This window comes from Phacochoerus africanus, chromosome 7 (genome assembly GCF_016906955.1).
Source record: "Phacochoerus africanus isolate WHEZ1 chromosome 7, ROS_Pafr_v1, whole genome shotgun sequence".
Classification (NCBI taxonomy): Eukaryota; Metazoa; Chordata; class Mammalia; order Artiodactyla; family Suidae; genus Phacochoerus; species Phacochoerus africanus.
The window spans coordinates 37,437,008-37,462,688 of record NC_062550.1 but is presented as its reverse complement, the minus strand read 5'-3'; the positions used below and the strand labels follow the sequence as shown (position 1 = coordinate 37,462,688).

At 36.2% G+C, this 25,681-nt stretch overlaps 1 protein-coding gene across 1 annotated transcript in view; it reads right to left on the bottom strand.

Moving 5' to 3' along the window:
• Positions 1–25,681, bottom strand: part of FRS2 (fibroblast growth factor receptor substrate 2) — a 125,977-nt gene that overhangs the window by 53,890 nt on the left and 46,406 nt on the right. The window contains exons 2-3 of the mRNA XM_047787180.1: positions 12,762–12,857; positions 11,376–11,418 (exon numbers count right to left, since the gene is read on the bottom strand). The gene's annotated coding sequence lies outside the window, so the exon portion shown is untranslated. The remainder of the gene's footprint in view (positions 1–11,375; positions 11,419–12,761; positions 12,858–25,681) is intronic.

The following is a 25,681-nucleotide window of genomic DNA, read 5'->3' as shown; positions in this document are numbered from 1 at the left end:
TAAAACTTCTGTGCATCAAAGTAAACAACAGAGTGAAAAAGAGGCTATGAAATAGGAGAAAATTTTTGCAACTTATGTCTCTGGTAAGGGAATGATATCCAGAATACATAAAGAACTCCTACAACTCAGCATAACAAAAACAAACAAAAAAAATTAAAAAATGGGCAAAGGAATTGAATAGAAATTTCTCCAAAGAAAATATATAAATGGTCTACAAGCACATGAAAAGATACTCGACATTACTAGTCTTTCATGAACAACAGATTAAAATTACAATGAGCTATTGCCAAAAAGCACATAAAAAGATGCTCAACATTGCTAATTATTAGAGAAATGCAAATTACAACTACAATGAAGTATCATCTCACACCAGTCACAATGGCCACCATAAACAAGTCTACAAACAATAAATATTGGAGAGAGTATGAAGAAAAGGGAACCATCATACACTGCTGGTGGGAAAGTAAATTGTTACAACCTCTATGGAAAACACTATGGAGGTTCCTCAAAAAACTAAAAATAGAACTACCATAGGATCCAGCACTTCCACTCCTAGGCATATACCTGGAGAAAACCATAACTGAAAAAGATAAATGCATACCACATGTTCACTGTAGCACTATTTACAATAGCCAAGACATGGAAATAACCTAAATGTCCATAGACAGAGGAATAGATAAAGAAGAGGTAATACATACATACAATGGAATACTATTCAGCCTTAAAAAAGAGTGAAATAATGCCATATGCAGCAACATGGATGAACTTTGAGATTATCATACTAAGTGAAAATAAGTTGGAGAGAGGAAGAATAATATCATATGATATCACTTACATGTGGAATCTTTTAAAATGATACAAATGAACTTAATTACAAAATTGAAACAGACTCATAGACATGGAAAACAAAATTATGGTTACCAAAGGGGAAAGATGCAGGTGGGGAGAAGGGACTGGCAGTTTGGGATTAGCATATGCACTCTATAGTATATGGAATTGATGGTCAACTGGGACCTGCTGAATAGCACAAGGAACTCTATTCAATATTCTGTGATAACGTATATGGGAAATGAACGTGAAAAAAAATGGATATGTGCATATGTATAACTAAATCAATTTGCTATACAGCAAAAATTTACTGAATGATTGTAAATCAACTATACTTCAATAAAATTTTAAAAAGTGATGGGAAAAAAAAGAAAATAAGACTCCTAAATCATCCTTTGCCCTAGAAGTTGAAAAGACTCCCTTATACTAGTGGCAGTATGGCTCAGCTTGCTAAGGAAAGGGAAATTCTAGAGTTTGCATTTTAATTTACTAATTAATAGTGATTCCCAAAATTTTTCTTAATTCTTTTCAATAAGCATAAAAATCTCAAAAGGGGCGGGTAGTTTCTGCTGTGGCACAGTGGGTTAATGGTTCAACTTGTCTCTGTGGAGACCCCAGTTCAAACCCTGGCCCAGTGCAGGATCCATCATTGTTGCAGCTGTGTTGTAGGTCACAGCTCCAACTTGGATTCGATTCCTGACTAGGGAACTTCCATATGCCATGGATGTGGCCAAAAAAAGGGGGAAAAACCTCAAAAACAAACAAAAAACAACAAAAACCCATCCCTACTATGAGCTATTAACCTCACACCCATTAGGATGGCTACTATCAAAAAAAAAAAAAAAGTTGGCAAAGGAATGTGAAGGAATTGGAACCCTTGTGCATTGCTGGTGGAAGGAAAATGGTCCAGCTGCTGTGAAAAACAGGAGGATGGTTCCTCAAAAGTTTTTAAATAGTAACCATATGATCCAGCAATACTGCTTCTGGGTATACATCCAAAAGAACTGAAAGCACAGTCTCAAAGAGTTATGTGTACATCCACTATCATAGTAGCATTATTCAGAATAGTCAAAAGGTGAAAGCAACTTAACTTTCCATTGACAGAAGAATGGGTAACAAAATGTTTATACATATAGTAGTATATTATTCAGCCTTGAAAAGGAAATTCTGAGACATGCTACAATATGGTTGAACTTTGAGGACATTATACAAAGTGAAGTGATAAGCCAGGCAAAAATAGATAAATACTATATGATTTCATAGGAGGTAACCAGAGTAGTCAAACTCATAAAAATAAACAGTAGAATGGTGGTTGCCAGGAGATACGGGGAGAGGCAAATGTGGAAGAGTGTTTAATGGATATGGTTTCAGTTTTGCAAAAAGTTCTACAGATTGGTTGCACAACAATGTGAATATACTTAACACTACTGAACTTTACATTTTATTTTATTTTCCTTTATTTTATTTTGGCTACACTCACGGCTTACAGAAGTTCCTTAGCCAGGGATCAAACCCGTGTCACAGTGGTAAGGAGAGCCACAGCAATGATAATGCTGGATTCTTAATGTGCTGAGCTTCCAGGGAACTCCTGAACTGTACACTTTAAAATGGTTAAGAAGGTAAATTTTATGTTAGGTATAATTTATTACAGTTAAAAAATACTTTTAATTATTAAAAAAGAGATTTAAAAAAAAATCCAACCAAGACAATATGAAAAAAGAAAATTACAAGCTAATCTGATCCATGATTAGATTTCCACTGGTGGAAAAAAAAAAAAAAAACTACACAAAGCATAAACAAATCAAATCCAGTAATTTATAAAAAAAGATAACCCATTATGCCTAAATTTGGTTTATTCCAAGAATGTTTAGTTAGCCCAATCTGAAAAATCAAGGTAACTGATCACATTAACAGGTTAAGGAGAATAAAGAAAAACCTTTCCATATGGCTTAAGATCTATTTATGATTTAAAACAAACAAAATACAACTCTTAACAAGGTAAGAATAGAATGAGACTTCCTTAACCTAATAAAGGCCACCCTAAAAAAAAACAAAAACCAAAAAAAAAAGTGCAATTTTTTTGCGGGGCGGGGCGGGGGCGGGGGCGCGGGGCAGCTACACTCACAGCCTGTGGAAGTTCCTAGGCAGGGAATGGAACTCAGGCCATAGCACCAACTAGAGCCACTGCAGTGACAACTCCAGATCCTTAAACCACTGAGCCAGATGGGAACTCCTAGTAATTTTGTTTTGTTTTTACAAGTGTAATTTTAAATGGTGACATCTGAAAGCATTTCTTTTGCGATCAGAAACAAGAAATAAAACCATGAGTACCTGAAAATATCTGAGAAAGTACAGTAATAATTCACAGGTAGTCAAATACACCAGATAGAAGAGATATCTGAGAAAGTATAGAAGTGAAATCACCCATATATGAAATCTTGAGTCATCACATAGAGAATTCTGCATAACAGGAAGGAAATGAAGTACTATCTAATAAACAGTGCTAGAACAACCAATTATCCATATAGAAAGAATTAATTCATAACCCATACCTCTCACAAAGATCTGGGAGATTTAAAAATTAAATTTAAGAAGTTCCCGTCATGGCGCAGTGGTTAACGAATCCGACTAGGAACCATGAGGTTGTGGGTTCGATCCCTGGCCTTGCTCAGTGGGTTAAGGATCCGGCATTGCCCTGAGCTGTGGTGTAGGTTGCAGACGCGGTTCAGATCCCGTGTTGCTGTGGGTGTGGCATAGGCTGGCGGCTACAGCTCCAATTGATTGGACCCCTAGCCTGGGAAACTCCATATGCCGAGGTAGTGGCCCAAGAAAATGGCAAAAAGACCAAAAAAAAAAAAAATTTAAAGAATTAAATATAAAACTCATAACCATAAAGCTTTCAGTTGATGAAATAGGGAAGAATATCTTTAAGACTTCTGAACAGGAAAAGATTAAGATAAACTATAAAGGGAAAAAAACATATATTTAACTACATTAAAGTTAAGGACTATTAATGAGGTGTATATATATAAACTGATTATATTCTATCATGTTTGGGGAAAGGGTAGAGGTTATAGAGAAAGTCAGTACAAGCTATCGAGGTATGTATGTACACGAGAAATGCCAACTAACAAACTGAATTCAAGGATCAAATATTTTAATCTTTTGGTTTCCTTCCATATTTTATGAATAATTCAATTCAAGAGCAAACATGTCAAAGGACGTAGATTATCTGAAAAAAGTAATATAATGCTGATGTAATACAGAGCTATCAATGTTCCAACTACTTCACATCTTAAACATATTACACATTTATGCCCTCACTTAAGATTACCATGTATTATAGGGTCTTGTAAACAACAATTTTAAAAAAACTCTCATGGTTCAGTAAGTGTCTATATCAATATTTGCGTCTGTATCTCATTGCAAATATTAGTAATGATGTCCAGGGTAAAAATCTAAATACTGTTTCAGGGATATTACTTTGACCTTCCCCACTGCTCCTTGAATCATATATTTTTAACCAAATTCCAGAACCTATCTTGGGATACTTAAGGGAAGAAACCCTTAACATATCAAGAAGAAATGGAGCAAATAGACAACATAATCTTAGGACTTTCAAATCTGAAATTAAAAGTGCAAAAGAAATAAGCAAAATTACAAGGAACACATCACTGACTTGAGAAACTATTAACACTGTATATACGACTGAAAGGGATGACTTGGAAAGAATATTTATCCCAAGATAAATCTTTTTAATATGAAAATATATGTACATTAAGCAAAAAGAAATTCATTCTCATGTCACCTACCATCAAAACAGCCTCCTCCTTACCCAAAACACATACGTGCATTTAAGGTGAGTGTTTTCCATCTAAAATGTAAGCCTCTGGCTCACATGAAAACAAAGTGATTTTAACCACATACAAGCTCCAGCACTCAGACTTGTAGTTTCTACATGCTGCCCACACAGCACTTTGTGAGCATGTGATTAGGAGGAATGATGCACAATCACACCACATTCCTTCCCTCAGCTCACACATCAAGAACTTGCCCTCTCAGCTGCATTCTTCTCCAAACAGCCATGGTCACCTTAGCAACCCTATGCTCCTAATATGGACAGCTGGTCCATTTAAAGTCAGCCCTTCTTGGCAGGGAAAATGCTTGTTCTTCAAATTGGAGGAGAGAGGAGAGGTTTTTCCTTTCAATACACATTACAGGGGTAGATTTAACTTGATCAGCACTTTTGTTCTGTGGCAGCAATTTGTGTCAAGTTTCAACCTATTTTGAGTTTTTGGTTTTTTTGTTTTTAACCCAAAAGCAAATGGCTACAAAATAAAATAAAGGCAGCACATATGGAATTCTAAGAGTGGAACATAATACAAAAAGGTATTTGAAATAATTGTATTCTCTTATAAAACGGCAAAGCTATCCACATTTTTTAAACTTAAATTTACTCAAACTGAACTGTTACATCTGAAGCCTTAATATACAAAAAGAAATCAGAGTCAGAAGACTTGTCACAGCCTATTTGTGAATAACAAAAACACTGCTAAAGTTCAAAGTGCTATACTCCAATCTATTTAACAGACTGTGAGTTGATCCTCATCCATTTATCCCATCACCTACATGTGAAATCTTTCCAAATAGGCTCAAATGTAAACTATGTGAGGAAATCAAATGGTTAGTATATCTGAGGACCCGCCAGACCTAGAATGACCTAGGATAGCACTGGATTACTCAAAATCAAGTCTTGATCTGTGCTTGTACCACTAAAGCTGGGTCTGAACCAAAGTCAGTCTCTCAAGATAAAACAGAGCTTTATAATACAGTTTGCTGATTTTTATACTACAAATAATTTGGAAGGAAGGGATTACCATATTCTGAAACATGTGAGATTAAAATGCTTGTTTTACATCTAAAAAAAGGATCCTAATCTCCCAGCCATCAAAATTAAACATCTAGGAGTTCCAGCTATGGAGCAACAGGATCAGCAGTGTCCTCGAGCCCTGGGACGCAGGTTCAGTCCCCCGCCCCGCACAGTAGGTTAAAGACCCAGTGTTGCAGCACAGGTTGCAACTGTGGCTTGGATCTGATCCCTGGGCTGGGAACTCCATATGCCTTGGAGCAGCCAAAAAAGGGAAAAAAAAAATTTTAATCATCTAATTTTTAAGTACAGACATGTTCAAAGCTTTAAAAATTTAAATTTATGGTATTTGTTCTAAGTTGGAAATATTTATAAAATAACTTTCTATATAAAAGTGGTTCACAAAATCCATATTTATCAAATTAAATGCTGTTGTAGTAAATATTAAGGTTAAGTAAATACCATCTGCATTATTTAACAGTTATATTTTTGTTTGTATAGGTGTGTTTTTTAAACTTCTCAGGTTATGAGGTTCTTTTTGGTTAGAAACACTTCTTCCAAATTAAAACTATCCTTGTAATTACATCTTCTATATAGAGCAAAATATCCATTGATAGAGTGGCAGTGAAGATTAGTAAAAAGAACCTAAAGCTAATTCCGCTACTAGTTTCCTCATTAGTAAAATGATAGAACTATTTTTCCTACTTATGCCATGTGTTAATATAACGAAGTAAAACTAATGAAATTATTATGCCATATGAAATACTCAAAAATTTAACAAACCAGAAAAAGGGACTATGATACCTGATGTCTAACTCCCTGAATTCATTCCCTTTCTTTTTCTCTTCCTTTCTCTCTTTCTTTCTTTTTTACTTTTTAGGGCCGAACCCACCACATAAGTCCCCAGACTAGGGGCCGAATCAGAGCTACACCACAGCCACAGCAACACAGGATCCAAGCCACACCTGCGCCCTACACCACAGCTCATGGCAACGCTCTATCCTTAATCCACTGAGCAAAGCCAGGGATGAACCTGCATCCTCATGGATACCAGTCGGCTTTGTTTTCGCTTCACCACAAAGGGAACTCCCTGAACTGTTATTTTTAAAAAAGAATGGGGGAGTACTCGACAATGCATAGGCTATCAAATTGATATCTATTTTAAGAGGTTCCAGTCTACCTACCAAAGTTTTCATTTTTTGTTTACCCCATGGCATATGGAGTTTCCGGACCAGGGATCAAATCCAAGCCAGAGTTGTAAGCTGTGCCACAGCTGTGGCAATGCTGGATCTGCTGGGCCAGGGATGGATCCCCTGTCCCTGTTGGGGCAGAGATACCATGATCCCATTTCGCCACAGTGGGAACTCCCCCACCGAAGATTTTACAAATAGTCAAGTGTTGACATATAAACATCTACTTCTTTCAAAAAGCCTCAACACCGGCTTTTAGCAGATGTGAATTCTCTCACCCTTTTCCATTCCACTACTGAATCAGTTCCACATTTCCTCCTAGCCTCCAGAACCAAGTACTCCTAAGACCCTCCTCCCACAAGAGAAACTGCTCCCAGAAGGTACCTTGATAGCTTTTTCCAAATGATTAAGGCCCCTCTCTGATCTCATCAGTGCTGTCATTATCATCCTTAATGTCGGGGCCCACTCTATCCTCTCTTAGGAGTTTCTCCCTCTCTCTTCTAGGAGACTACAAAGGCATATCATCACTACAGACGTGGAGCTTCTAAAGTTCCTACTTTCTTGGCAATTTCTAATTAGGGGATCCAAGGTAAGTTGCTTCTGCTGATACTGACAGATAAAACTGTGCATCCCAAATTTAGAATCCTGCATTTATACTGTTCTTACTATGTTAGATTCAGTCACATTCAGAACATGATTCTGCTTCAACAAAGTAATAGAAAAAAATAAGATGAATGTTCATCTATAATTTAATGGAGGAATTAATTAATAAGCAATAGATAATGGGGATGTTCTATAATGTTACTGTTATTATCTTTCAACTATTAAGCTTTTGCCTATTAACACTGAGACCTAAGCATTTTAATATACCGTTTATAGATGAAAAATACATGTTTTTGTTAGGCCCCACAATTTCTTTCTTTGACTGTTCTAAAAGACTCCTAGATAAACAGCCTTCTAAAGAGATGTTTATATTTCCTCCAACCTTCCACAGCATCTAACGCACATTCTTAAACTTCAATTATAATATAAAGAAATGAACACAAGGAATGGAGTTCCTGTTGCGGTACAGCGGAAACAAATCCTACCAGGAACCATGAGGTTTCGGGTTTAATCCCCGGCCTCGCTCAGTAGGTTAAGGATCCGGTATTGCTGTGAGCTGTGGTGTAGGTCACAGACCGAATGCAGCTCAGGTCCCACATTGCTGTAGCTCCGGCATAGGCCGGCAGCTATAGCTCGGATTCGACTCCTAGCCTGGGAACCTCCATATGCTGCAGGTGCAGTCCTAAAAAGACAAAAAAAAAGAAAAAAAAAAGAACACAAATTGACCTTTCATAAAATGCTGATTTTATGTGCCTTATAAGATGTTTAAGAAAAGTTATGTTTAATAGTTTCAATTGAATAAGTAACCTGGAGCATGATGTACCAGTTGGACAAAACAAATTAGATGAACACTCAGCCATGACCCGATCTTGGAAAAAAATAAGAGCGGGGTGGAGGGGACTCTTAAGAATTAGATTATGACCTAATATATAACCAAAATATAGACACATAAAATAATAGAAACCTAAATAAAAAGATACACACCAAACATGTTAAAGGTGTATATATATATGGGGATTATTTATAAAACCAAAAAATGGAGGAACAGTCCTTTAATGAACCAGTGATAAATGGGTATGACACAAACTGAGAAATATCATTAACTCAACACTCTTGGGCTTGAGGTTAAAAATTGGTACTTCGGAGTTCCTGTCGTGGCACAGTGGTTAACGAATCCGACTAGGAACCATGAGGTTGCGGGTTCGGTCCCTGCCCTTGCTCAGGGGGTTAACGATCCGGCGTTGCCGTGAGCTGTGGTGTGGGTTGCAGACGCGGCTCGGATCCCGAGTTGCTGTGGCTCTGGTGTAGGCCGGTGGCTGCAGCTCCGATTCAGCCCCTAGCCTGGGAACCTCCATGTGCCACGGGAGCGGCCCAAGAAATAGCAACAACAACAACAACAACAACAAAAAAGACAAAAGACAAAAAAAAAAAATTGGTACTTCAATATTGGAGAGGATAATCATGTGATACCTGGCCTTTCTCCCCTCAATGGAATTCTTACTACTTTTTAAAAATCTATAGTTATCTGTGGGTCCTTATTATCACCCTAATACTTCAGGACATGCTCCCATTTGAATAGCAATGGTTTTGTAATGGATTACTTTTTTTTCAACTCTCAGCTTGATACTTGTCTTTTTATTATTTATTTATTTATTTATTTATTGTCTTTTTGCCATTTCTTGGGCCACTCCCGCGGCATATGGAGGTTCCCAGGCTAGGGGTCTAATCGGAGCTGTAGCTGCCAGCCTACGCCACAGCCGCAACAACACGGGATCCGAGCCGTGTCTGCAACCTACACCACAGCTCACGGCAATGCCGGATCCTAACCCACTGAGCAAGAGCAGGGATCGAACCCACAACCTCATGGTTCCTAGTGGGATTAGTTAACCACTGCGCCACGACGGGAACTCCGATACTTGTCTTTTTAAATGACAATCCAAAACAAGATACAACAGCCAGTATTAAAAAATGCAAATTTTTGTGCACTCCAAATTTTGCACACATCTAAATTTTGTTATATCCCATAATACAAAGCAACAAGCTTTGATATACAATTGTAGACTAGTTAAGATTAAATTCTCTGCAATTCTTTACTCCTTTGTCTTTGAACTGTCAATAGTGGATAGCAAAAGTTAAAACCTGTATTACAGGACTGTGGTAGGGTTAAGGGGAACCAGCAAAGGCTGCTGAAGCCCGCCAAGCTTATCAATAGTGGGGAGCTAGAACTGTCACCACCTCTAGGTCAGTAGTGAGGGTAAAGGGAAGTGTGGTTTCTAGGACCTAGGGTGTAGTGGCAGGAGAGGGCCTCTTAACCAAGCCCCTCTCCCCAACAAAAAAACAAAACGAAACCAAAAAATCCATCTCTACCACCAAAATAACAAGACTTTCATAATAAACAGAGTTGCCCCAAATTTTAAACAATAATTTTTCAAACTGGGATAAAATATATATAAGATTTACCATTTCAACCATTTTTAAGTATGGGATTAACAACAATCTGTCACTGTCCTCTTAATACCTTTAACTGTGTAGCAGGATGATACTATAAAATGTCAATAACCTTTTTTTTTTCAACAATCTTTTTTTAGATTATTTTCTACTCTAAAAAATTGTGAAAGCATCTGAGTATGTACAAAAATATGTATTTATTAAACACGTACAGAGGAAGCCTAAGGGTACAGACACTATGATTCATCATTGTATCACACATTGTGCTGAGATTTAAATTTTATTTGCTGACAGAACAGTGACAAAGATGTAACAGATCAAGTTGACTAAGATTATATTTTGTGAAGTTTCTTTAAGCACTGTGGTCCAGGAAAAGAAGGATCTGGATTTCTCCTGAAATACTGTCTTTGTGTAGTGTCCTGGAAGATCAGATCTATCTAAGCCAAAAGTTCCTGAGAAAATTTAACCAAAGTAAGGTCTTAATGCTGCCAAGCAATTGATTTTAAGTATCTGGCATAGAGCAAACACACTAATAAGTAAATTTTACTATCTACTCACTTGAACATTTCATCATTCAGAAGTCTGAAGAGAATAATATTATCAATGATGATTTAAAATCCACTGTAAAGGTGACCATTCAGGATTAAAAAAAAAATACTAGATGTTAATCAATCTTTTATTATCTACCTGATAGGAAGCATTACATTTTTTAAACCAAATATAGGAGTTATACAATTTCCATAGATGGAAGTATTGCTAAATAATCTCCTTTAAATTAAAGCCCCTGTAGTTCCCGTCGTGGCTCAGTGGTTAACAAATCTGACTAGCATCCATGAGGGCACAGGTTCAATCTCTTGCCTTGCTCAGTGGGTAAGGACCTGGTATTGTTGTGAGCTATGGTGTGGGTGCAGATGAGGTTTGGATCTGGCATTTCTGTGGCTGTGGTGTAGGTCGGCAGCTCCAATTCGACCTCTAGCCTGGGAACCTCCATATGTCGCAGATGTGGCCCTAAAAAGACAAAAGACTAAATAAATAAATAAATAAATGCCCCTAAGAGAGCTTCTATGAATGTACTGCTCCTTAAAGCCATTTAGATAATACCCACTGAGGTAACAGGTGAATGGGCCCCAATGAAAGAAAAGAAGTTTTTTTCTCAAAATGGATAAACCTACTCTTGAGGATGCTAGAAATAAGCTATGACTATGAAAAACAGTATTTGAGTTTCAAAGTGACTGCTTTAATTACAGTCTGTTAATACTAACTTCAAATAAGGTGACTATGTCTTACTAGCAAATTCTGAGGTAGTAAAGGATTAGCTAACAAATTTGTAAGAAACCTGTAATGATGCAGGAAAGATATGAAATAAGTATGGGAAAAGCCAGAGAATTAAGCCTATATTCAACTATATTTGTTTTATTACTATATTAACAATGTCTTACCTTGTAGATTTCTCTTCTGAGAAAAATAGATAAAATTCTGTCCCTAAAAAAATTTTAGGTAGAAAAGTTGAAAATTAGTTTCAAACAGAAAGTCTCTTGAAAATGAAAAGTTACAAAATATTAACATAGTATATTCGGATTATTATGACATTTGGTATTACCAAAGCTTAAGAGACATAAAACCTCTAATAATAAAAAGTACTTTATAAAAACATATGATAAAATTTATTATTTTGTTATAAAAATACTTATTATTCTACTATCAAATCATTTTTGCTAAGTAATATAACAATGAGTGGCACATTTTCATATTCTAAGACATCAATACTTGATTGAGTTTTACTCTTACCAAGATTTGATATTCTGAAGGGTACTTTTTTAGGTATAACCTACATATCATAAAATTCATTCCTTTAATGTGTAAAATTGAGTGGTTTTTACTATATTCATAAAGTTACACAACCATCATCATCTAATTCCATAACATTTTCATCATTCCAATAAGAAACCCTGTATGGAAGGGTATTTTTATTCCCAGGAAGAAACAACTTTAATTTTTTTTTTCTTTTTCAGCTGCACCCGCAGCATACAGAAATTCCTAGGCCAGGGGTCAAATCCAAGCCATAGCTGTGACCTATGCCACAGCTGTGGCAAATGCCAGATCCTTAACCCACTATCCTTAACTGGGCCTGGGATCAAGCTCTCGCCTCAGCAGGAACTCCTAATACATTTAATTTTAAAAGATGTATAAGAAGCATACTCTTTACAACGCTATGATCAAAATTATTTTTTAAAAAATATTTAGAACAGGAGTTCCCGTCATGGCTCAATGGTTAACGAATCCGACTAGGAATCATGAATTTGTGGGTTTGATCCCTGACCTCACTCAGTGGGTTAAGGATCAGCATGAGCTGTGGTGTAGGTCACAGATGGGACTCAGATCCTGTGTTGCTGTGGCTGTGGCATAGGCTGGCGGCTACAGCTCCTATTAGACCCCTAACCTGGGAACCTCCATATGTCGCGGGTGTTGCCCTGGAAAAGACCACCAAAAAAAAAAAAAAAAAATTTATAACAAAGACCAGCAGGGAAAACAAATATCCAAAAATTATAAAAGTGGTTGTATTTGTATAGTGGCATTATAGTGACTCTTTTTGATACATATCCTCTAAAGCTATGATTTTATAATATTACTTTTATAGTTCTTAAAAAGGTATAGCAAAGACATACATTTCCTATAGCTATATGGCAGAATTTATCTACAACCCAAAGGAAAAACAAATATAAGTTGACAGTTGTTTAAAAATCCACTACATTATTTTATCAAACATTTTTCAAAGTAGATACAATAAGTATAAAGTTAAAAAAAACTTTTTTGGCCACACTTACTAATCTGGTTGAAAAGCCACAGCTGCATCTTACTTTATGACAAATTGACTGTTTCATCACTTTTGCATCTGGGCATCTACTTCTTAATAGTCATTTCTGAAATAAAGATATAATAATTAAGAACACATTATAACAAAAACATAAAACCTTTAAGAATAATTACCTAAATATCAGTGACTAGAGGGAACTATCAAAACTGTTCTTGAGCAACCTTCTAATAAAAAACATTAACAGGGTTGAGGATGAGGTGGGACAAACCATAATTACACAGTTATGTTACACATACTTAGTATAAAAATCTATAACCTCTTCAGTCCTCATCCCTTTAACCCATTGGGGTCTTGCAATTCCTAAGGATGCCACTTATAGACTGGAAAAAGAAAACAGGAAGATGTGGACGAGGAACCCCAAAATTGCATATAAAAACAACGAATTAACTGCATGTTTATCATGCTTGTCTATTTCTCCCTAACATCTACAGAAAGTTAAGATCCAGAGGAGATTTTTGTCTGTGTTATTTACTGTTATCTTTCAGGAACCCAAGATAATAATTGTGATAAGCACTCCACAAATATTTCTTGAAAGAATGAATAAACTGATTTAATGTTTTTTGGTTTTTTTTGTCTTTTGTCCTTTTAGGGCTGCACCCTCAATATATGTAGGCTCCCAGGCTAGGGGTCTAATCGGAGCTACAGCTGCTGGCCTGTGCCAGAGCATAGCAATGCCATATCCGAGCCACATCTGTGACCTACACCACAGTTCACAGCAATGACGGATCCTTAACCCACTGAGCAAGGCCAGGGATTGAACCCGCAACCTCATGGTTCCTAGTCAGATTCATTTCCACTGCACCACGACAGGAACTCCTGATTTAATGTTAATTGATGAAATATTTAACTTGACAGTATGTCAAAACAACAGTCTCAAAATGACATTTCCTCCAAACACACACCATTCACATCAATGCCAACTACATCACTGTACTGTTTTTCTCCAATAAACAAAGCTCATAATTAAAAGACAATTTAATAAGCCTCACCAAATTTAAAAGGATAGAAATTATTTCAAGCATCTATTCTGACCACAATGGCATAAAACTAGAAATCAACCACAGGAAAAAAACAATTGAATGGAGACTAAACAACATTCTACCATAAAACCAATGGGTCAGTGATGAAATCAAAGAAGAAATTATAAAATAGCTTGAGACAAATGACAATGAAAATACAACCATATAAAATCTAGGGGATGCAGCAAAAGCAGCTCTTAGGGGGAAATTCATAGCAATATAAGCCTTCCTCAAAAAAAAACAAGAAAAATTTCAAATAAACAGCCTAAGCTAATACCTAAAAGAATTAGAAAAAGATGAACAAATAAAAGCTAAAGTCAACAGAAGGAAGTTTCAAATAATAAGGATCAGAGAGGAGATACACAAAATAAAGAAAATAGAAAAAAAAATCAGTAAAACCAAGAGTTGGTCCTTTGAAAAGGTAAAAATGAAACTGACAAACCTCGAGATAACCAAGAAGAAAAGAAAGACTACCCAAATAAACAAAATAAAAAAATGAAAGAGGAAAAGTAAGAACCAATATTGCAGAAATACAAAAAACATAAGAGAACATTAGGCATAATTATATGCCAACAAATTTGACAACCTAGAAAAAATGGACCAGTTTTTAGAAAGATACAGCCCACCAAATCTGAAATAAGATGATATAGTCTGAACAAAACAATCACTAAATGTGAAGTAGAATCTGTAATAAATAAATTAAAGAAAACTCCCAGGGTTTTAAAATGTCTTTCAGCATTAGCCTGCTATGGCCCACTTTGCTTGGCAAAATAATAAAGCTATCTTTTTTTCCTTTACCCGCCCCCGCCCTCCCCAAAAAAACTCCCTGCAAACAAAAGTTCAGGACCAGATAGCTTCACCAGGGAATTCTACCAAACATACACCAATCCTTCACAAAGGCTTCCAAAAGACTGAAGAGAAGGGAACACTTCCAAAGTCATTACACTGATACCAAAACCAGACAAAGACACTACCAAAAAAGAAAAGTACTGGCCAATATCTTTGATGAACCTAGACATAAAGATTCTCAATAAAATATGAGCAAAACAAAACCAACAAAATATAAAAAAGATCACACACCAAGACCAGTTTAGATTCATACCAGGGTCACAAGGATGGTTCAAAATATGCAAATCAATATGATACACTGTATTAATAAAAGAAAAGACAAAAATCACTTGAGATGCAGATAAAAGCATTTGATAATATTCAACATCCACTCACAATAAAAAAAAAAAAAACTCTTAACAAAGTGGGTATAGAGGGAACATATCTCAACATAAAAGAAAATAATTATAACAAACCCACAGCAAACATAATACTCAATGGGGAAAAGCTAAAAGCTTTCCAGTTAAAACTGGAACAAGACAAGGATGTCCAGGAATTCTCTGTGGTGCAGGAGGTTATAGATCCAGTGTTGTCATTATAGTGGCTTGGGCTGATGCTGTGGTGTGGGTTTGATCCCTGACCTGAGAACTTCCCCATGCCATCAGCACTACCAAAACAAAACAACAACAACAAAACCCCCACATAGATATCCACTCTCACCACTTCTATACAACATAGTATTGGAAGTGCTCGCCACAGCAATCAGACAAGAAAAAGAAAAAAAAGGTATTCAAATGGGAAGGGAAGAGGTAAAACTGTTATTATATGCATGATACTATATATAGAAAACCCTAAAGACTCCACACAAATACTACTGGAATTAATCAACAAATTCAGCAAGGTAGCAGGATATAAGATTAACATACAGAAATCGGTTGCATTTTTTTACATTAACGATGAAATATTAGAATGTAAAAAAAAAAAAAAAAGGAAAAAAAGCCCCAAAACTTAGGAATAAACCTGACCAAGGGAGTAAAAGACATATGCTGAGAACTATAAAACATTAATAAAGGAAACTGAAGATGATTCAAAGAAATGGAAAGATATCCCATGCTCTTGGACTGGAAGAATTACCACCTAAAGCAACCTACAAGTTAAATATGATCAAATTACCTAGGATTTTTTTCACAGAACTAGAACAAATAATCCTAAAATTTATATGAAACCATGAAAGACCCAGAATTGTCAAAGCAACGGAGGAAAAAGTACAAAGCAGGTGAAATAACTCTCCCAGACTTCAGACAATACTACAAAGCTACAGTAATCAAAACAGTGTGGTATTGGCACAAAAACAGATATATGGATCAATGAATACAATAGTGAGCTGAGATGAGCCACACACCTAGAGTCAATTAATCTTTGACAAAAGAGGCAAGAATATACAATGGAGAAATGATAATCTCTTCAGCAAGTGGTGTTCGGAAAGCTGGACAGTCTCACATAAATCAGTTAAGTCGGAACACATCCTCACACCATAAATAAACTCAAAATGGCTTAAAGACTTAAATATAAGACATGGCACTATAAAACTCCTAGAAGAGAACTTAGGCAAAACATTCTCTGATATGAATCATACCAATGTTTTCTTAAGTCAGTCTCCCTAGGCAACAGAAATAAAAGTAAAAATAAACAAATGGACCTAATCAAACTTTAAAGTTTTTGCACAGCAAAGGAAACCATAAACAAAATGAAAAGACAATCTATGGACTGGGAGAAACTATTTGCAAATGATACAACCAACAAGGGCTTAATTTCCAAAATATACAAACAGCTCATATAACTCAATAACAGAAATACCAAACAATCCAATAAAAAAATGGGCAGAAGATCTAAACAGACATTTCTCCAGAGAAGAAACAGAGGTGCCCAAAAGGCACATGAAGAGATACTCAGCACTGCTAATTATTAGAGAAATACAAATCAAAACTAGGAGGTACCACCTCAGACCAGTCAGAATGATCATTACTAAAAAGTCTACAAATAACAAATACTAGAGGGTGTGGAGAAAAGGGAACCCTCTTACACTGTTGGTAGGAATGTAAATTGGTGCAGCTACTATTGAAAACAGTATGAAATTTCCTCAAAAAATTAAAAATAGAGTTGCCCTATGATTCAGCAATCCCACTCCTGGGCATCTATCCAGATAAAACTCTAATGCAAAAAGATACATGTACCCCCAATGTTCATAGCAGCGCTAAATGCACTAGCCAAGATATGGAAGCAACCTAAATGTCTACTGACAAATGAGTGGATAAAGAAGATGTGGCATACACAGACACCACACAATGGAATACTACTCAGTCATAAAAAAGAATGAAATAATGTCATTTGCAGTGACCTGGATGGACATAGAGATAATCACATTAAGTGAACTAAGAGAAAGACAAATACTACATAAGGTCATTTATATGTAGGATCTAAAATATGGCACAAATGAATTTATCATACAGAACGGAAACAGACTCACAGACATAGAGAAAAGGCTTGTGGTTGCAAGGGGGAGATGGGTTAGGGAGGGATGGATCAGGGGTTTAGAACTAGCAAATGCAAACTACTATATATATGTATAACTGAATCATGCTGCAGTACACCAGAAGCTAACAACACATTGCAAACCAACTATACTTCAACTAAAAAAAAAATTTATTTTAAGACAATCAAAGAATTTCCACTGTAGCACAGTGGGGTAAGAAATCAACTTCATCTTCTCGGGTCAATGACGAGGGGAGGGTTCGATCCCAGGCTGGGCGCAGTAGTTTAAAGGATCCGGTGTTGCTGCAGCTGTGGCATAGGTCAAGGTGCTGCTCAGATTCAATCCTTGGCCCGGGAAATTCTAATTGCCATAGGTGCAGCCATAAAAAAAAAAAAAAAAAGACAATCAAGACAAGGTTCAAAGCTTCAAGGAACAAAACAAAGGCTTATATCACTTAGTAATTCTATTACTGCAACCTCCAGGAAAGACTCCCAAAAAGGGAACTGCTACATGTGCAATTTTGCTTAATACTGGCAAATGGTGAGAGTGTGGGTCTTTTTCTTTTTTAAACATATGTGTTCCTTGAGGTGCTTGCTGTAGAGACAGCCAGGAATATAAGAGAAAATCTTTTTTAAGGATTGAAAAGTTGATTAATCTCAATAATAACCCTCAAGAAACCCAGTAATAATACCCCCTCCTTCTCAATCCTGAAGCTGCATCGGTATTCCACAAAATGCTATTATTTTTGTTAAAAATGGGGGGGTATAAATATTATTACAGAATTGCCTTTTTTTTTCCCCCTGCAACAAAAACTAGCGATAAATAAATAAATAAAGGGAGTTCCCATTGTGGCTCAGCAGGTTAAGAACCCAACTAGTACCCAAGAGGAGGTAGGTTCGATCCCTGACCTTGCTCAGTGGGTTAAGTATCCAGCGTTGCTGTCAGCTGCAGTGCAGGCCAGCAGCTAGAGCTTCAATTTGGCCCCTAGCCTGGAAACTCCCATATGCCACAGGTGCGGCCCTAAAAAACAAAACAACAACAACAACTAGCAAAATAAACGCCATTCCCTTTCTTTCCACTCCTTTAAGGATTTGTTCGGGATTACATTATAAAATTCCAAGTCATCTTGCGAAAAGTTTAACTACTTTCAAGTTTATCTGTTACCTTTAGACACCATGACCACCAGAAAGAATCAAAAGAACTCAGTAACTCTAACATGACTAAACTAGCAATGACATGGTAGAGATGTTTGAACTTAATTATTTTTCTTTAAACAAACAAACTCCCCCCTGGGCTAAGGCCTACTCTGCCTTTTAAACATCCTGTGTGTGTGGCTGGCAAGCTTTAGAATCTTAAGAGAGATAGCCAGGGGACAGAGAAAACAGCAAGTGTGACTCAATGATCATATTTAATAATCTCTGAAGACCAAAACAAAGATACCAGTTCTGGCAAGAGTTCTCCAGAAATACCCCAAAACTGACTTATCCACATACCTTTCATCTGAACAATCTATTTTCACTTAGTTTAAGGCTTACAAATCATTTGTTATGTGCCTATCAGATCTTAAGTACAAAAATAAACCAAAAGTATAATGAAAACAATCAGCAAGCGTTCTACGAGTTAGACGATGAACTCTAACATTAAAATCTGTTTTGTTTGAGGAGGGAAGTGAAGAGAGCTCTTAAATAGTGTTGTGGAGAAATGCCCCCACTCATTTGGAAATCAGACTTCAGCAAGTTCAACCACTTGAAAGCAGGCTCACTAGTGATATTAAAGCAACCTGTACTGAGCAACTTCTGTGTGCCAGATATTTACATTAGCTCACTTAATTCTCAGCACTTCCCTATGGGGAAGGTATTAACAAGACAGAGTGGTTAAATAACTTGTCGAAACCAGAAAGAGGCAGCTCTAGAATGCAAAATCTGTTTTTCTTTTTCACTGTTATTACAGTAAACTGGAATGAAATTATTTGTCATAAATACCACACTTGCCCCATAAGGGTAACAGGTAAATCCAGACCATTCATTTGAGAAATATGTTCTGTTCTTCCAAAGCTGCTTTAAATAAGAAGACAAGAGGAAGGCTCACCACTATACATTAATAGGAAACGTAGCCTTCGGGATGAATCAGAAGAATATGCTACATTTAGGTCTAAGGGAAACTGAGGAAGAGTAAGCTAGACAGGGCATAGCTCGCTAAACTAGTATCCATTCACAATGAATAAACTGAAGTACCTCTAAGTGATTAATGGCTACTATACATGCTCTAAGAAGTCAGGGGGGAAAAATGTGAGGATTTAACAGCATGGGGAACACAGGTATTTACCAAAATAGTTCCTACACTTTTTTGGATGTTTGAAAAGCTTCTCTTTCTCTCTTGATATATAAAGAGATACATACATACACGTACAAACATGAAAGTATTTCACTAACTCCTTAAAATTTACAATAAAATTATCAGAGCTATGATTGTTAACTTTATTTTCCGGAACATTCTCTCATGTGGAACACCTTAGTTCCTGACACTATGGGATAACATTTATTGACCTCAGGTCTTTATACTCAACAGAATCTGATTTTTAACATGTCATTAATCAGGAAATATTTTGGAGGAATATTTATTTTCTAAATTCTAAACTTAAGTTGTTTCTAGATGTACCCACTGCCTATCATACAATAAAAGTATCACACCTATTCTGAAATAAAAATCTCAAGTTCTCTTGTGGTTCAGCAGGTTAAGGATTCAGTGCTGTCACTGCAGCGGCTTAAGTGGCTGCTGTGGCACGGGTTTGATCCCTGGCCCAGGAACTTCCACATGCCTTGGGAGCAGCCCCCCACCACCAAAAAAGCAAGGTTATTACTTAACTTTCAAGACACCCTACCCAGGAAACGTGGCCTTGTAACATATACTAATGCTCTCAGTATTCTGGGGAAAGTGAAGATTCCTTGGAACAAATTATCCCCGTCGACTGAAAAACATGCCATTTAAACAATTTACTGCTTTATACAGAGCAGAGACTCAACAGATTGATGATTTAAAGTTTCCTAAAGGCCTAAATATATATGCTAGTCATCTAAATACTTGATTGTGTCCTGGGAACTTTCAGCATAAATTAACACTTTAAAAACAAAACAAAACAAAACCTCCCTGATAATCTCAAATCATTGCACTGATAGTTAAGAATGGGGAAGAGACTCATGTTGCAACAGAAGAAAGGCTGGGGGAAAATGTAATTGTAATGTATACATGTAAGGATAACCTGACCCCCTTGCTGTACAGTGGGGGAAAAAAAAAAAAAAAAAAAGAATGGGGAAGAGGAGAGTAGGAGAGGACACACTCTTCCAGGACACCAATTATAAATAATACAGCCTTCACCTACAGCATTTGCTCTTTTGTTCTGTATTTTAACAAAATGGGAGTGTATAATACGTGGAATATGTATTGCTCCTTGAAACGACGACACGCACCTCACCCTACAGTTAGTGTTTTGTCTCTTTCTCTCTCTCCTTTCCTTCCTTCCTCTTGCACACACTATGAATAATTGTTACTCTTCAAACTTTTGTTTTATATACAAACATGCTACTCACACTCTGCCCATGGCAATAAAATGTATTTAATAAGAAATAGCAGGAGTTCCCATCGTGGTGCACTGGTAACAAATCTGACTAGTATCCATGAGGATGTGGATTTGATCCCTGGCCTCGCTCAGTGGGTAGAGGATTCAGCATTGCCAAGAGCTCTGATTTGAGCCCTAGGCCTGGGAACTTCCATATGCCGCAGGTGGGGCCCTAAAAAGCAAAAAAAAAAAAGTAACATAACATCTTAATATTAAGGTAAATTACTTCCTGGGTTAGTTTTCTTCTGTCTTCAAAGAGAAACATACAAATCTAAATATCACAGGGCCTGGAGTTTGACTACTTTACATGAATTTTAATACAACACACAATAAAATACACCATATGGAGAATGGCTTGCTTATTAAAGCAGATTTACTTTGATTTTTATTCTAGGAACTTGAGTTTCTTGAATACCAAATGACTTCAGTATTTGACAGTCTCCTCTTGAAGATGCTGTCATCACATGCATGTGTCCCAGACTGTCATCTAACTGGCATTAACTTCCTCAAAAGTGGAAACAACTTCTAAAAAGCTCACTTCAGCTCTTTTATTTTTGAGGGGATAATCAATAACTTCGAAAAATAGAAGTGGCACTAGAAGAGTTACAATTTTTTCCTAAATTCCTCCTTTAGCTGCTAAAAGGAAAATACTATCTCCACTCTTTAGTAGTTTTGGTAGGCTCTAAACATTTTTCAGCAATGTAATAGATTAAAAATTTTCCCCACAATCGAACTTGAATTTCTCATAATAGGCACCGTACAAAGGACAATGAAAAAAAGGAATGATCAATGCCTTCAATCAGTTTCCAGCAAAATGAAAGTAGAATTCATATCTCATCAAAGAGTCTTCAGCAAATCCTTATCCCAAAGCACTCAATATAGGCTATATTTGTTGGCTCTGAACCACAGCTATGAAATACTATTTCTCCTAAAATCCACAAAACGTTCAGTTACAGCCATCAGATAATTCAAAGGATTTCAGTGGCCCTCTATAACTTAGTCCTCCTTCATCATACATAAAGACATTGCTTAGGATTCTACATTTAAATGGCATGTAGAGAAAAAAAACAGTAAGAAGGGAGGGTGAGAAAGACAAACCTCATAAATTTGCAGTATTAGAAATAACAGAACAGAATTTTTAAGAGTAGAGGAAAAAAAGAACCTGTGAAATCATGTTATATTTTACAGGGTGAAGAAACTGAAAGCACCTTATGAGCAAGGAAAGAACTCAGGTTCACATTATGAATGGTATTTTACCCTAGAATTACCCATTCCAACCAATGTAAAATAGGTGTTTGAGTTTAATACATACATAGCATATGTCATGTTGAAGAGTTTAAATGAATGTGTGAATTCTGAGTACAATATATAAGTTAAGGGAAATTAGAAATGGCCTATGTATCCTTCAGAGATGACGGAATCCTAATAAGTAATCTGATCCCTTGCTACACACCTTTAGGACAGTCTGTGCCAGATGGTACACTGTTCTGGCCTAGTATGGCATTTCTTACTTAGATGACTAATTAAATTCACCATTAGCTAATGTTCATAAAGCTAAGATAAAATTAAAAGCCATTTCCTTTAAAATGCCTAAATAGACAGACATACCATACATATGATTTTAATAAACTTAGTAGAGTTAATCTAACAGATTTATTTATATGATTTTGAGTTAAATATACTGGGGAAAGGAAATATATATATATATATATATATATATATATAGATATAGATAGATTAAAAACTCAGTTTAATAGAGCACTTACGAGCACAGGCTTTGGAATCCGCTTTGAGTTGGTCCCAACTCTGCACTGACGAAATGTATGATCTTGGACAGGCTACCTACTCTCTCTTGGCCTATTACCTCATTTCTAACATTGTGAGCATGGCCTGCAACAATGCTTGTAAGACAGTAAGCATGGTGCCTAGAACATAGTGAGGGCTCAGCCCATGTCTTTTTGTCTGCCTAGCACCTGAACTTCCTAAGTTTGGGAACTTTCCTACCTTATAATTTCAGGAGGTCACAGAGTTTTCCACATCTAAAATTTAAGAACTAGTGCTGTAAAATTGGGTTGTGATGACCACTGTACAACTGTAACTGTAATAAAATTCATTGAAGCCAAAAAAATATAAATAAAATTTGAGAACTTCATACCATCTTATGATTTCAAAAAGTTTGACACTTTTCTGCATGTCCTATACATCCAGGACATGAGCTCTGCCAAACACACTTTCCCAGTCCAGAGTAGGAATGGGCAATTAATGAGCAAGAGAAAAAGAGACCAGAAGGAATTCTCTCATACTAACAGTAGAGCAAATGTAGGAAGGTCAAGTCTAGGGCAGAGGTGGCAGCACTTAAGAGTTATCCAGGGCTAGCAGTGCCACTGGGGCAGGCTATGGCGTCTGTCAGTCTGTCTCTAGATGGTACTAACATCCTCATGGGAATCATTGTGCAATGTGATTTTGGGCATTGTTTCTAGCCGCTTAGCCCTAATGCAGTTCTCTCAACTCTCAAAACAATTTGATGAGCCACTGAGCTTTATCCAGCATCCTTTTAAAATACATGATATGCTTTAATTGGTTTTTATTGCCACCAAGAATTCTGACTGACACATCAGGTAGGGGTAACATCCATTCTCACCTGCCCCACCCCCACAGGGGCAAAAAAGACTCTATTTTAATTTTTTTATTAAAGTATAATTGATTTACACTGTTGTACCAATTTCTGCTATACACAAAGTGGCCCAGTCATATATATACATATTCTTTTTCTTATATTATCTTCCATCATGGTCCTTCCCAAGAGACTGGATATAGTTCCTGCCAATATACAATGGGACCTCACTGCTTATCCATTCTAAATGTTAGTAGTAACTCCCAGTCCATCCCTGTCCCTTTCCCCTAGCCCTTAGCAACCACAAACCTGTTCTCTAATAATCTCCCCAAAGAAATATAAAAAGTAATGTTCACTTTCAACCAATGGATTTATCCTGTGAGGTCCTGGAGATCTTATTTTTATAAATTTGGATAATGATTTTCTTAATTTAGAATATGAGAAATGTCTAATCAATTTTAGATTTACTTCAAAGGAACACAGTCGAGGAGAAGTGACAACACAGGAAAATACCTATATATGCAAGGAGTCTCATTGAGGTCACAGAAATTATCCCAACATGCCTGAAACCATTCTCAATGTATTCCCAACAGCTTTTTACCCAGCAAGAGCTTTTGCACTTGAGTTCTATAATACAGAAGTCCCTCCTCTTCCTAAGGGTTACTTTAAGGTCAAAAAATTTTAAACTATTATCAAAAGGCCTTAAATATTCCTATTCTGTTTGAACAAATAACTCAGTAAAATATCTGTATAACAGATTCTCTCTTAGCAGAGCAAGTCAGTGCCTGATTACCACATGCTGATTTTTCTGTATGTAAAACACACTCCTCGGTTCCCTGGTGGTCGAGTGGTTAGGACTTGGCCCTTTCACTGCTGTGGCCCGGATTCAATCCTGGTGTGTGGCCAAAAAAAAAAAAGAAAAAGAAAACACACTCCTCTTCCTCTGCCAGATCTCTCTACATAGCAATTTTATAGTTCAATAATGCTTTTTCCACTGTTTAGAATGGTAAAGCTCAAATCCATTAACTTTATTACTTGTCAATATAAATGTAATATAAGGTTTGTAGAGAGTGTGAAATTGGGGGGCAAAGTGGTTTTTTTTTTAACCTCAGAAGATAGTTACCACATAGAGTTGAAACAGTGTTTTAATGAATAAAAGAGCAACCTAAACAAAATTAAACATCACTTTTTAAAAAAAAAAAAGTGATGCTCTTTTCAGATTAAAATTTAGAAAAAAAAGAATCAAGCATTTAGAAATGTATACTGACATCTAATCTATACCTAACATATTAAAAATTCAGCAGAAAAATAACCTGAGTTTTGGCAAAGATCTGTGAAAGAAAAAAAAGGCCATAGAATGTCAGGGCTTATGACAATCATATATTAGAGCCATGTTAAAGGGCAGAAGCCACTGACCCAAGAAACCTATCTTCTGATTCCTAACTGAGTGATGTCATTAAAACATCTTCAGCTTTTCCTTCAAAGAGCGTCAAAATGAAGTTAATTGTATATCGTGTGGTATTAACTCCTAGATTTAAAATAACAAAAAAAATTACTAAATCTAAGATAAGTAATTTTAAAATTCAACTGTTAATACTCTTTTTAATAGAGTTCTGATTTATGGTAATTTATAAATACCCTGGACTTATCAATATAAAAAAAAATCATGAAGAAAGGTAAAATCTTTTCATAGTGTCCATAAGTAACTCCCAAGATGTGTAAAATCATTTTTGCCTATGTGCTTACCAGTTATAATTTATTGGTTGTAACTTCTTGGATGCCATCAGAATATAACTCATACTAAACACTACGAATTTAAAATGTATGCCACTTAACAACAATAAAATATTTTTTTCTAGTTATAATCTACCGTCCCTGAAACGACACCATAATACATTATGGAAAGGTTCCTTTGTATTTGGTTTCCTTATACTAAACATACCAGGAGCTTTCTACTCAGGGGAGTAAGAAGAAAAAACTAACACAAAATCAAACTCTTCTTTAAATGAGACATGTCCAAGTCAGCCTAAAAAACTAGCTATATTAACATTTCATGAGAGGCAAAGGAGATGCAAGGCTAAAGAACTAAGGCTAGCTCTGGATTACTACCCTGCTATGAAGAGTTATTTATGCTATGAAACAACAGTTAACAGCCAAAACAGTTAAAAAAAAAAAAAAAAGCAGCAGCAGCAGCTAAGAGACTCCCCATCAAAATAACGTGCAAGAACAAAAAGTACAGGAAACTCAAGAGAACAGGGAG